The sequence below is a fragment of the Octopus sinensis genome, linkage group LG9, assembly GCF_006345805.1.
Source record: "Octopus sinensis linkage group LG9, ASM634580v1, whole genome shotgun sequence".
NCBI classification, from domain to species: domain Eukaryota; kingdom Metazoa; phylum Mollusca; class Cephalopoda; order Octopoda; family Octopodidae; genus Octopus; species Octopus sinensis.
This window is the reverse complement of record NC_043005.1, coordinates 85507292-85518979: the sequence shown is the minus strand read 5'-3', so window position 1 is coordinate 85518979 and position 11688 is coordinate 85507292.

The window sequence follows — 11688 nt, the reverse complement described above, 5'->3', positions numbered from 1 at the left end:
ATGTGGTACTTATCCAAGATTCTGCATCATGCCATTAGTCGAAAGTAACACAGGCCTTCTTTGGTGAGAAGGTGCCATGTTTTATGAGGGCTGAATCTGGTCCAATAATAGCCCAGATCTCAACCTTCTCGATTGCCTTTTATGGGGCGTACTGCAAGCAAGGACCAATGCTTCACCACACTTGAAAACTTGCATCGTGCGTGCGACACGCAAAATCAAAAAGGCAAAGGTTGCGGCAACTGCAAAAAGTTTCCGTTCTCGTGTGGAAACTGTAATAGTCCAAAAGGACGGCCATATTGAGTGATAAATGATTTTGTTGTAATAAATGCTTCATTAAAATTATATCTGTCTGCTACCATTATTTTAGTATTTATAACCAGTGTTATGCATCGTAAAAGTTGTCTCAATTTATCTGCAAAACTGTGTGTGTATATTATATATATATATATATATAATATATATATACACCTTAGGAATGAGAACCCAGGTTCGAAATTTCCCCAAGATACCTGATGAAGGCTGGAGAGTATATCTGCCGAAACGTTGTGTAACAACAAACAAGATGAGGACAAATATCTATCAAAAGTAAATAATGTAAAAACCTTAAATCTTTTTATATAAGTCTTTCCGAAATAAAACAAACATGACTGAATTTAATTTAACTAATAATATATAATAATTATGAGTGAAATACATTAATTCATCATTCAAAAGCTAATAATAAAACATTACATACTCATTGATATGTCACCACTACAAGTTATAATATTAAATTTCCAGTAACTAATAGAAACATTGAATTTTATTCAATAGAAACTAATAAAAGTACGTGTAATTAACTATTATTATAAAACCTTGCTGTGTTTAAAGCTAATTAAAACTGTTTGAAAGATAATAAGACTGCAAGTATTAACACTTACATGTTTTATCAGAGACGCGGTTCCATCGTCAAGAATTTAAAAGGACTGTCTTGACTATTGATAACATAGTGCGTTATTACTATTTCCTCAATTGTCTTAAATAATATTGGTGACGTAGTAAGCAACTTGAATCGTAAACATTCCAAATCTTTACAAATATTTGCTAAGTTGAAGACTAGATACTCTTTTACTCTTTTTTAACTCTTTTACTTGTTTCAGTCATTTGACTGCGGCCATGCTGGAGCACCGCCTTTAATCGAGCAACTCAACCCCGGGACTTATTCATTGTAAGCCCAGTACTTATTCTTTTGCCGAACCGCTAAGTGACGGGGACATAAACACACCAGCATCGATTGTCAAGCAATGCTAGGGGGACAAACACAAACATGCACGCACACACACACACATATATATATATACATATATACAACGGGCTTCTTTTCAGTTTCCATCTACCAAATCCACTCACAAGGCTTTGGTCGGCCCGAGGCTATAGTAGAAGACACTTGCCCAAGGTGCCACGCAGTGGAACTGAACCCGGAACCATGTGGTTGGTAAACAAGCTACTTACCACACAGCCACTCCCATATTTATTTAAAATTTCAAGTCTCCCACCTGAACAGCGGTTAAAAGTTTTAACCCATCTACCATATCTATACCCTTCTTTTACTAAATGTCTAAACAGTTTATTTATTTTTTCCAAAAATCTATTAGCATTAGTAATAAAAGCAATATATCTAACAATTTGCCCTAATCAATAAAAGAAAGAATTCTACTACAGAACCATGGCATTGAAGCCACTTGGAAACCAAAATCTTCTGTTTTATTATAAATATCAGTACATACTTCATTATTATCCTTAATTGCTAAACTAACATCTAAATAATTAATATCCCTTATATTGTTACCATTTCCGATGGATATAAGCGCACCAGGGTATATATTTCTGAGTAAAAATTCAAAGAAACCATAATTAGGTATAAATATATGATCTACGTATCTGCAGCATCCATTAAGTTGTTTAAGTTAACCAATCTTTTTCCTCGCATGAAGGTCTTTAAGAAAAAGGAACTTGCACGAAGAAAGATAAAGGTCCGCCAACAGAGGGCTACAATTGCCACCAAGTGCGAATTCCCCTAACTTGCTCAAACACCATACCCACAAACATTACAAACGAATTATTAAAATTAAAACTAGCCATTTCTTTGATATTTCTTTTACTTATATTAGTATATCCCTTATAACAACAATTAGACAAGGAACCTTTACCATTCTTTAAAGATACACATTTATGTCCTTTATTAAAAATAATAACTAATATTCTAAAAATATCATGTTACGCACATTTAAGATTTAAGTTTGTATATAGTGTCGAAACATCATACACATACGTGCTCTTAACCTTCTTGTATTTAATCAGTCTATCCAGAGATTCTTTAGTTGATCTAATACTCCAGAAATAATTCATTCTTGAACTGTTATAAATTTTATCACAATATTTTTTAAATACGTTCTAACAACTTTTAAAGCACCATTAACCAATATAGCTAGCTGTTATTTGTATAGTCACTAGCTTCTGCTATAAATCTACATTTAAAATGAACTTTATGTAATCCAGGAATCAAAAGAAGTTTAAGGATTTTTATCTTTTTCTTCCACTTCTAAACCACTTAACCTTTCTACTGTGGATATAAGTCTATTAACTAACTCATTAACGTTTTCAGGTATAACTTTGTATGTGTTTTACCTATACACATATGCATAATTAGGATAAAGTCATTATCTAATGATTTATCCATTGCCAGTGTACTAAAAATACCTTAATGGTTAATTTATATATCAGTATAATTACAAAATTATTACAATTTATAACTCTACTGAAATACACACACACACACACACACATGCATGTATATATTATATAATGTATATAATGTTATATATATTATATATATATAATATATATATATTATATAATATATATATATTATATATATAAATATATATATATATATATATATATATATATAATAATATAATTATATATATATATATGAGAGGTAATGGTGTCAGTAGACCCCAAAGGTGTCAGGTAATGCTGAGTAAGTGCTATGGATAGACCATAGTTAAAACACCAGGTTCGGTGACTATGCTAATAAGAGCTCCAACGTAGGTCATATATCAGCGTGTGGATATAATTTTTTTTCAGAATGAGATAAAAAAAACCCAAGGCTGTGAAGATTTTAGAACATTTATATATAGGTCTTACAGCTGTTTCCAGGATATTTATTATATCGCTTCATCAGAGATGGTGTGAGAAAATGGTTAAACAATAGTTAAGTACGAAATAGAGAGTGAAGCGAAGGAAAGAAAATAGATGTGAGATATGCAAGGATATTGCATTTGTAGATCCATTATTTAGGCAGAATGGTATACATGTAAGATTCCAATACTTTGTGAGTAAAATCCAATAGTATCTAAAATTGGTCAATACTATCTAAAACTGGAAACAGCTGTAAGACATCTTTATAAATGTTCTAAAATCTTCACAGTCTTGGTCTTTTTTATCTTATTCTGAAAAAAAAAATTATATTTCTACACACACACACACAACACACAAACACAACACACACACACACCACACACATATACATATAATACATAATATATATATATATATATATATATATATTCTGATTGATTCTAGTTTCAGCTCATGAGCTGTGGCCATGCTGGGGCACCGATATATATATATAGTGAGAATTTACAAAAAAAAAAACAAAAGGGTGTGTAAACAACAAACAGACGTATTAGTTTAACGATTGAGAAGTGAGAAAGTCTTTTACATTTCGAGCCTACGCTCTTCGACAGAAAGGAACGGAGAAATAAACAGGGATAGATAATGAAGGTTTAGTGGCAAGCGATCTATCATATACATACATATATATATATATATATATATATATATGTTGGGCTATATATTGTTGGGCTAACAATTGCTGCTTTGGCCAGGGTTAAGATACAGGACTCTTGACATGTCCAACAAAGCGTGACGCCTAAACCAATCAGCTCAACCAACCAATCAGCTTAAGTAATTGAGTGATACTACACACTGATTGGTCAGAATACAGTTTGCAAAACCTAGCATCTGGAACCTACACAGCTGTATTTAAAGCACAGATTCAATCATCTCGTTACAGTCAAAAATTGTGAAGCATGACTGTCACCACTACTACATGAACCTGAAGATTGCAGAATTTAATGCATGAAAGTACTAGCTCAATCAGAATGAACATTTAACATTCTATTATTTTATTTTATTTTATTATATTATATTATCTTATATTATTAAGATTGTAAATAAAACATGAAAATCAGCCAAGGTTGGAATTCCTTTTATTAATATATATATATATATATATATATAATATATATATATATATATATATATATATATATATATTATATATATAATATATATACATATATATATATATATACATACATATATATACAGAAATATACCTACACATATATGTGTGTGTTTGTGTGTGTGTGTCAAGTATTCTAGTTGATCTGATCGACTGAATAGCCTGTGCTTATTAATATTAATGTGCAAGCAGCTGAGCCCTCCACAGATACACATACCCTTAACGTAATTCTGAAGGAGATTCAGTAGCACAGAATATGAGAAAGCCAACCTTTTGAATTGCAGATTCAGCTTGTTTTTGCCAGCTAAGTGGACTGTGGCAAGGTGAAATAAAGTGTCTTGCTCAAGGACACAATACGCTGCAAGGAATTGATCTCATGACCTTCTCATCATGAGTCGAAAACCCTAGCAGCTGACCCACGCACCTTCTCAGATTCCAACTACACTAGGATAGATGGCAGGGAGAGTCAGAAGATCGTTTTCTCGTCTCTGCAATTGTATCTTCCTCATCCTCACTTAACTCCCACTTTCAGACGGGCATCTGGCATAGTGGTTAAGAGCGCGGGGTACTAACCCCAAAATTCCGAGTTCGATTCCAGGCATTGATCTGAATAATAATAATAATAATAATAATAATAACAATAATAATAATAATAATAATAATAATAATAATGATAATAATAATGATGATGATGATGATGATGATGATGATGATAACAACAACAACATTAACAATAACAATAACAACCATAATAATAATATAATAATAATAATATAATAATAAAATAATAATAATAATAATAATAATAATAATAATAAAATAATAATAATAATAAATAATGACATCGAAAAATACCTTAGAAATGAGAACCCAGTTTCAAAATTTCCCCAAGACACCTGATGAAGGCTGGAGGATATATCAGCCGAAACGTGTTAACAAACAAGATGAGGATGAATATCCGTCAAATGTTAATAATGTAAATAATGTAAATAAAGTAAATAATTCCTCATCTCTAAACTATAAAACAATGAATGTCTTTTCCTTAATGGCTTCTTATTTCTTGAAATTATCTTCCTTTCTCACTCGGATTTGGTATCTTTTGGCGTAAAGCAATTGTTTTACACTAAGTTTACACTCTCTGGAGCAGAAATACTTTCAATAAATTGAAAATTTATCTTGCATGTTATTTCCTGGAGTTCCCAAAGCCATTTTCAAATATGTTCTGATGAACACAGTTATTTGATAATTGTCTGGTTATCAAGTATCCAATGCAAAACCAATTTGTAAAATTGACTACAATGGACCTATAATACATAGACTACTCCGTGTGTGTGGGAGGGCATACATGCATGGGGAGAGATGGTAAGAAGAGGAGGAGGCGGAAGAGGAGGTGGAGGAGGAGAAAGATAATGGTAGCTTGGAAGTGATGATGATGATGGTTGTGATAGAGTAGTGATTGTTGTCGGGGTACAGATGATGCTGAAGGTGATAGTAGTAAATCAAGCTATATACCGCAATAATAGGAATATAATTAAAAGATTTCATCTTATTTCCAGAGTTCATCACACTATAATTATTGCTATATTCCTACTAAAAATAGTTGGGAAGCTTCTAGATACAAGAATTTCATTATGTGTTAAACAATTAGCCATCAGCAAAGAAAAATGGAAAATATATGCTAATTCATTTCTCCCAGCTGATAAAATCTAATGTTATAATCCCTGATTACAATGATTGTGTCTGACAAAATACTGTCAGTGGTCAAGCTCTAATTGAAACCTGCAGAGTATTAGCAGCACTATAATAATAATAATAATCATATATAACAATGTGTTACACAGTGTACACAAAAGAACATTGTAGATTTGCAATTTGAAGGAATAATAATGAGTTCACTATTCATACTAGAGATTGCTAATAAATGTGTGTCTGTTTCTGTGGACACATACATTCATGCAAGTGTGTATATATGTGTATCAATAGTCAAGGCTGATTCCTATGATCAAAACCCATTGTCTAAATATATTGGTTATAATGTGGTGTGGGAGATTCTGTTTTTATTGCATGTGATTAAATTGACCCTTTGAAAGCAGATCTGACTCTTATGTGATCTGGGTTTCACTTAATATTTTTTATATCTTGGGTTGTCAATTTCCTGTAAAAATAGTTGTTTAATTTCAAACCATCCATTATACAAGCAATAAAGATATGGATACATTTCACACACACACACACACACACTGTGTGTGTGTATATATTATATATATATATATATATATAATATATCACGTGATCACGTGACCGACCAGACCATCAGATGTTGTTACACATCGCTGGTCACAATGCGTTCACATTGTTTTAGCCTTCGAATGACGCCACCCCACTAGCTAAGCGAGCAGGCCGACAGAAGAAAGAGTGGGAAAAAGAGTGGTGAAAGAGAACAGAAGGGATCACCAAACTCTGCCGGAGCATCGTGGAGCTTCTAGGTGTTTTCACTCAATAAATACTCACAACGCCCGGTCTGGGAATCGAATCCGTGATCCTACAACCGCGAGTCCGCTGCCCTAACCACTGGGCCATTGCGCCTCCAAAATATAATAATATATATATATATATATATTATATATATATATATATATTATATAATATATATATATATATATATATATATATATATATATATTATATATATTATATATATATATATATATAATATATATATATATATATATATATATATATATATATATATATATATATATATATATATATATATATAAGGAAGTTGCCCCTCTGTGGATCATATCCCTACTTTCAACATAGTCACCGTTTCTCTCAATAGCAATATTCCACCTTTGAATGAGAGCATGTATCCCTGCCCCATAAAATTCTATTGACTGTTCTTTGAGCCACTTTTTCACTACAGTTTTTACTTCCTTATCAGACTATCATCTCTTTGGCCCCATGAAAGAGGGTTTGAGAGGCAAACATTATTCCAGTGATGGGGAAGTGAAAACTGTAGTGAAGAAGTGGCTCAAAGAACAGTCAACAGAATTTTACAGGACAGGGATACATGCTCTCATTCAAAGGTAGAACATTGCTGTCGAGAGAAACGATGACTATGTTGAGAAGTAGGGATGTGATCCAAGGATGTGGTCCACAGAGGGTCAGCTTCATTTTGATGTATGATACATGTTGCTGTGTTGGTAATTATACCTGTCCCAAACAAAATGGCATTACTTTGTCACTCACACTCATATATATATATATATATATATATATAAAGAGAGAGAGAGAGAGATGTATATGTGTGTGTATCCACACCACACACGTCTGTTATTGATAATTTGCATAAATTATAGAGTGACTCATGAGCAAAGGGTATGATAAGCATCACTGCACAAAACCCTCAGTCTTTGAGTTCCTGTGTTTCTTCTTTTGATTATTAAAACAAAACATTGAAATACTCATATTTTGAGTTTTATTTTCCTACTTGTATCACCAAACCTATGTGTGTGTGTTTGCATGTATGTATGTATGCATGTATGTATGTATTTATGTATGTATGTATGTATGTATGTATGTATGTATGTATGTATGTATGTATTTATGTATGTATGTATGTATGTATGTATGTATGTATGCATGTATGTATGTGTGTGTATGCATGTATGTATGTATGTATGTATGTATTTATGTATGTATGTATTTATGTATGATGTATGTGTGTGTGTATGCATGTATGTATGTGTGTGTATGTATGACTGTATGTATGCATGTATGTATGCATATATGTATGTGTTGTGTGTATGTATGTTGATGTTGTGTGGTATGGTATGTATGTATGTATGTATGTATGCATGTATGTATGTGTGTGTATGTATGTATGTATGCATGTATGTATGCATGTTGTATGTGTGTGTATGATGTTATGTATGTGTGTGTATGTATGTATGTATGTATGTAATGTATGTATGCATGTATGTATGTGTGGTATGTATGCATGTATGTATGTGTGTGCTATGTATTTATGTATGCATGTATGTATGCATGTATGTATGTGGGTGTATGTATATATGCATGTAGTACGTGCTGGATGTATGATGTATGTAGTATGATGTATATGTATGTATGTATGTATGCATGTGTGTGTATGTATGTATGTATGCATGTATGCATACATGTATGCATACATGTATGTATGTATGTAAGTGTGTATCTGTATGTATGTATGTATGTATGTATGTATGCATGTATGTATGTGTGTGTATGTATGCATGTATGTATGTGTGTGTATGTATGTATGTATGCATGTATGTATGCATGTATGTATGTGTGTGTATGTATATATGCATGTATGTACGTATGTATGTATGTATGTATGTATGTATGCATGTATGTATGTGTGTGTATGTATGTATGTATGTGTGTGTATGTATGTATGTATGTATGTATGTATGTATGCATGTATGTATGTGTGTGTATGTATGCATGTATGTATGTGTGTGTATGTATGCATGTATGCATGTATGTATGCATGTATGTATGTGTGTGTATGTATATATGCATGTATGTACGTATGTATGTATGTATGTATGTATGTATGTATGTATGTTGTATGTGTGTGTGTGTGTGTGCACATGCATGTGTGTGTGTGTATTATGTAGATAGGATTAAATCCTAGCTGTGTCCTCTTGGAGCACATCCACTTATTCCTGGACGCCAAGGTTCTATGTAGATGATATAATTGTGTGAAGTAAGTATAAAAGATGGAAATTCTGGAAAGTATTTTTTGCAGAGTAATTCCATAGCAAAACAGAAAATTGGTAAAGTCTTTTTCTAATTTTCTCTTTTCAGAAACAGCCACACACACACATACACACATGAATAGCTATCACTGCTATCACTGCTATCTTGATCATTTAACGGTTATATTCCATTTGAAAGTTTATGTGGCAGGTTAAAAAAATGCATCATTTCCCACTATCTGGTTTGGTATGATTTCTCTGGCTGGAGGCTCTTCCCAACGCCACCCACTTTGCAATGTGTATTGGTTGCATCGGTTGTGGCACGAGCATTCATCCAAACTACAAGAACAAAGATCTTTTTTGATTGAGTGGGACGACAGTAGGTAGGAATGTAGCTGTATGCTATCGGACAAGGATTTAAAGTGGGAAACAAGCGACCAGAATAGAACATGTTTCTGCTGCAGAGGACAATGCAGTTGTACCCATAGATACATACAATCATACATACATACATACATACATACATACACTTACATACATATATACACACATATATACATACATATATACATACATACAAATTTACATACATGCACATACATACATATATACATACACACACATACATACATATATACATATAAACATACATACGTATATATATATATATACGTATATATATATATACATACGTATGTATTCCTATGTATATATGTACTCAGTGGTCAGAGCATCGAACTTATGACCATGAATTTGGGAGTTCGAATCCCAGACTGGGCTACGTGTTGTGTTCTTGAACAAGACACTTTATTTCATGTTGCTCCAGTTCACACAGCTGTAGAAAGGAGTTGCAACGTCACTGGTGCCAAATTGTATCGACCCCTTTGCCTTTCCCTTGGATGACATCGGTGGCGTGGAGAGAGGAGGCTGGTATGCATGGATGACTGCTGGTCTTCCATAGACAACTTTGCCTGACTTGTGCCTCGGAGGGTAACTTTCTAGGTGCAATTCCATAGTCATTTGTGACCAAAATGTGTCTCCTATACATATTTTTGTGCGGATATATATATCTATATATATATATATAGATATATATATATATATATATAAATATACATATGCACACACACACACACACACACACAAAACACGCACAAACACACACACACGCACACACATGTAGCACAGATTTCCTTTAGCTTCATTAAATTATTGTAGTGCAAATTATTGTGGCATTGTAGTGTACTTGAGTGCCTGTCATGCACCAGACCACTGCATACAACAATTTCTTTCATATAAAACTACTCAATTATTGAACCACATACACTAAAAATATTAGTAAAATTGAGGCACTGAAAGCAGAGGTAATAATAAAACTGCATATATCTTAATTATTGAAGTATTTCACATAATATTACAGAAATGAGTTAAAAATTGTTTGGTATGCATCATGGTGCCTATTTGTTATTTGCTTGCTCCCACTAACTTTAGAATATATGCCTCAGGCCAGTGTCATTATAAAGGTATGAAACCCTAATTCTGAGTTGATTTCTACAATTATGTGTTTCCATACCTACAGTATCTAAAAATTATGTATTTCCATACCTACAGTATCTAAAAATTATTTGTTTCCATACCTACAGTAGATGCAATCCTATGGTCATTCATGACCTAAGGGGTCTACTATATATGTTGAGTGTCTGTGTTTGTCTCCCTGCCATCGATTGACAACCAATGTTGGTGTGTTTATGTCTGCATAACCTAGCAGTTCAGCAAAAGAAACAAATAGAATAAGACCTGGGAGTCAGTTTGTTCAACTAAAGATGGTGCTCCAGCATGGCCGCAGTCAAATAATTGAAACGAATAAAAGAATAAAAGAATATACTCAACAACTGTAGTAGAGACAACCTGAAGGCTAGCAAGAAAGTGGTCCCTAATAAAAACACCCGAAAGTTTGTGGAAGTCAATTGGGCAAAGGGTTAATCTATCATGCATGTAGGCCATGGGGCAGATCTGAACCCAGAATCTTAGGAACTGCAAGGCATCCAGACCATCATTATTACACTTCCGCCAATCCACTACACTGCAATGTTGCCTATTTTCATTGACTCCCAGCAGGAATTGAACTCAAGACTCCAGTTGTTGGAACAACTACCACAAAGTATTGTATGTCCAACAGACTTAATACTTTGCCAATTTGGTGTGACGAACAGACGTGGCTGTGCAGGTAACAAGTTTGTTTCCCAATCACATGATTCTGAGTTCCGTCCCACTATGTCGCACCTGCTACTATAGCCCTGAGCCAATCAAAGCCCTGTGGGTGGATTTAGTAGACAGAAACTGAGAGAGGCCAATCATACATGTATGTGTATGTGTGTGTGTGTGTGTATGTGTTCCATCACTGCCTGACAACTAGTGTTGGTTTGTTTATGTCTTCATAACTTAGCAGTTCAGCAAAAGAGATTGATACAATAAGTATCATGCTTCAAAAAAAAAATCACTGGGGTCAATTTGGTGGATGAAGTCCTTCAAGGTGGTGCCCCAGCATGGCCACAGTTAAATTACTGAAACAAGGTAGAAGATAAAAAT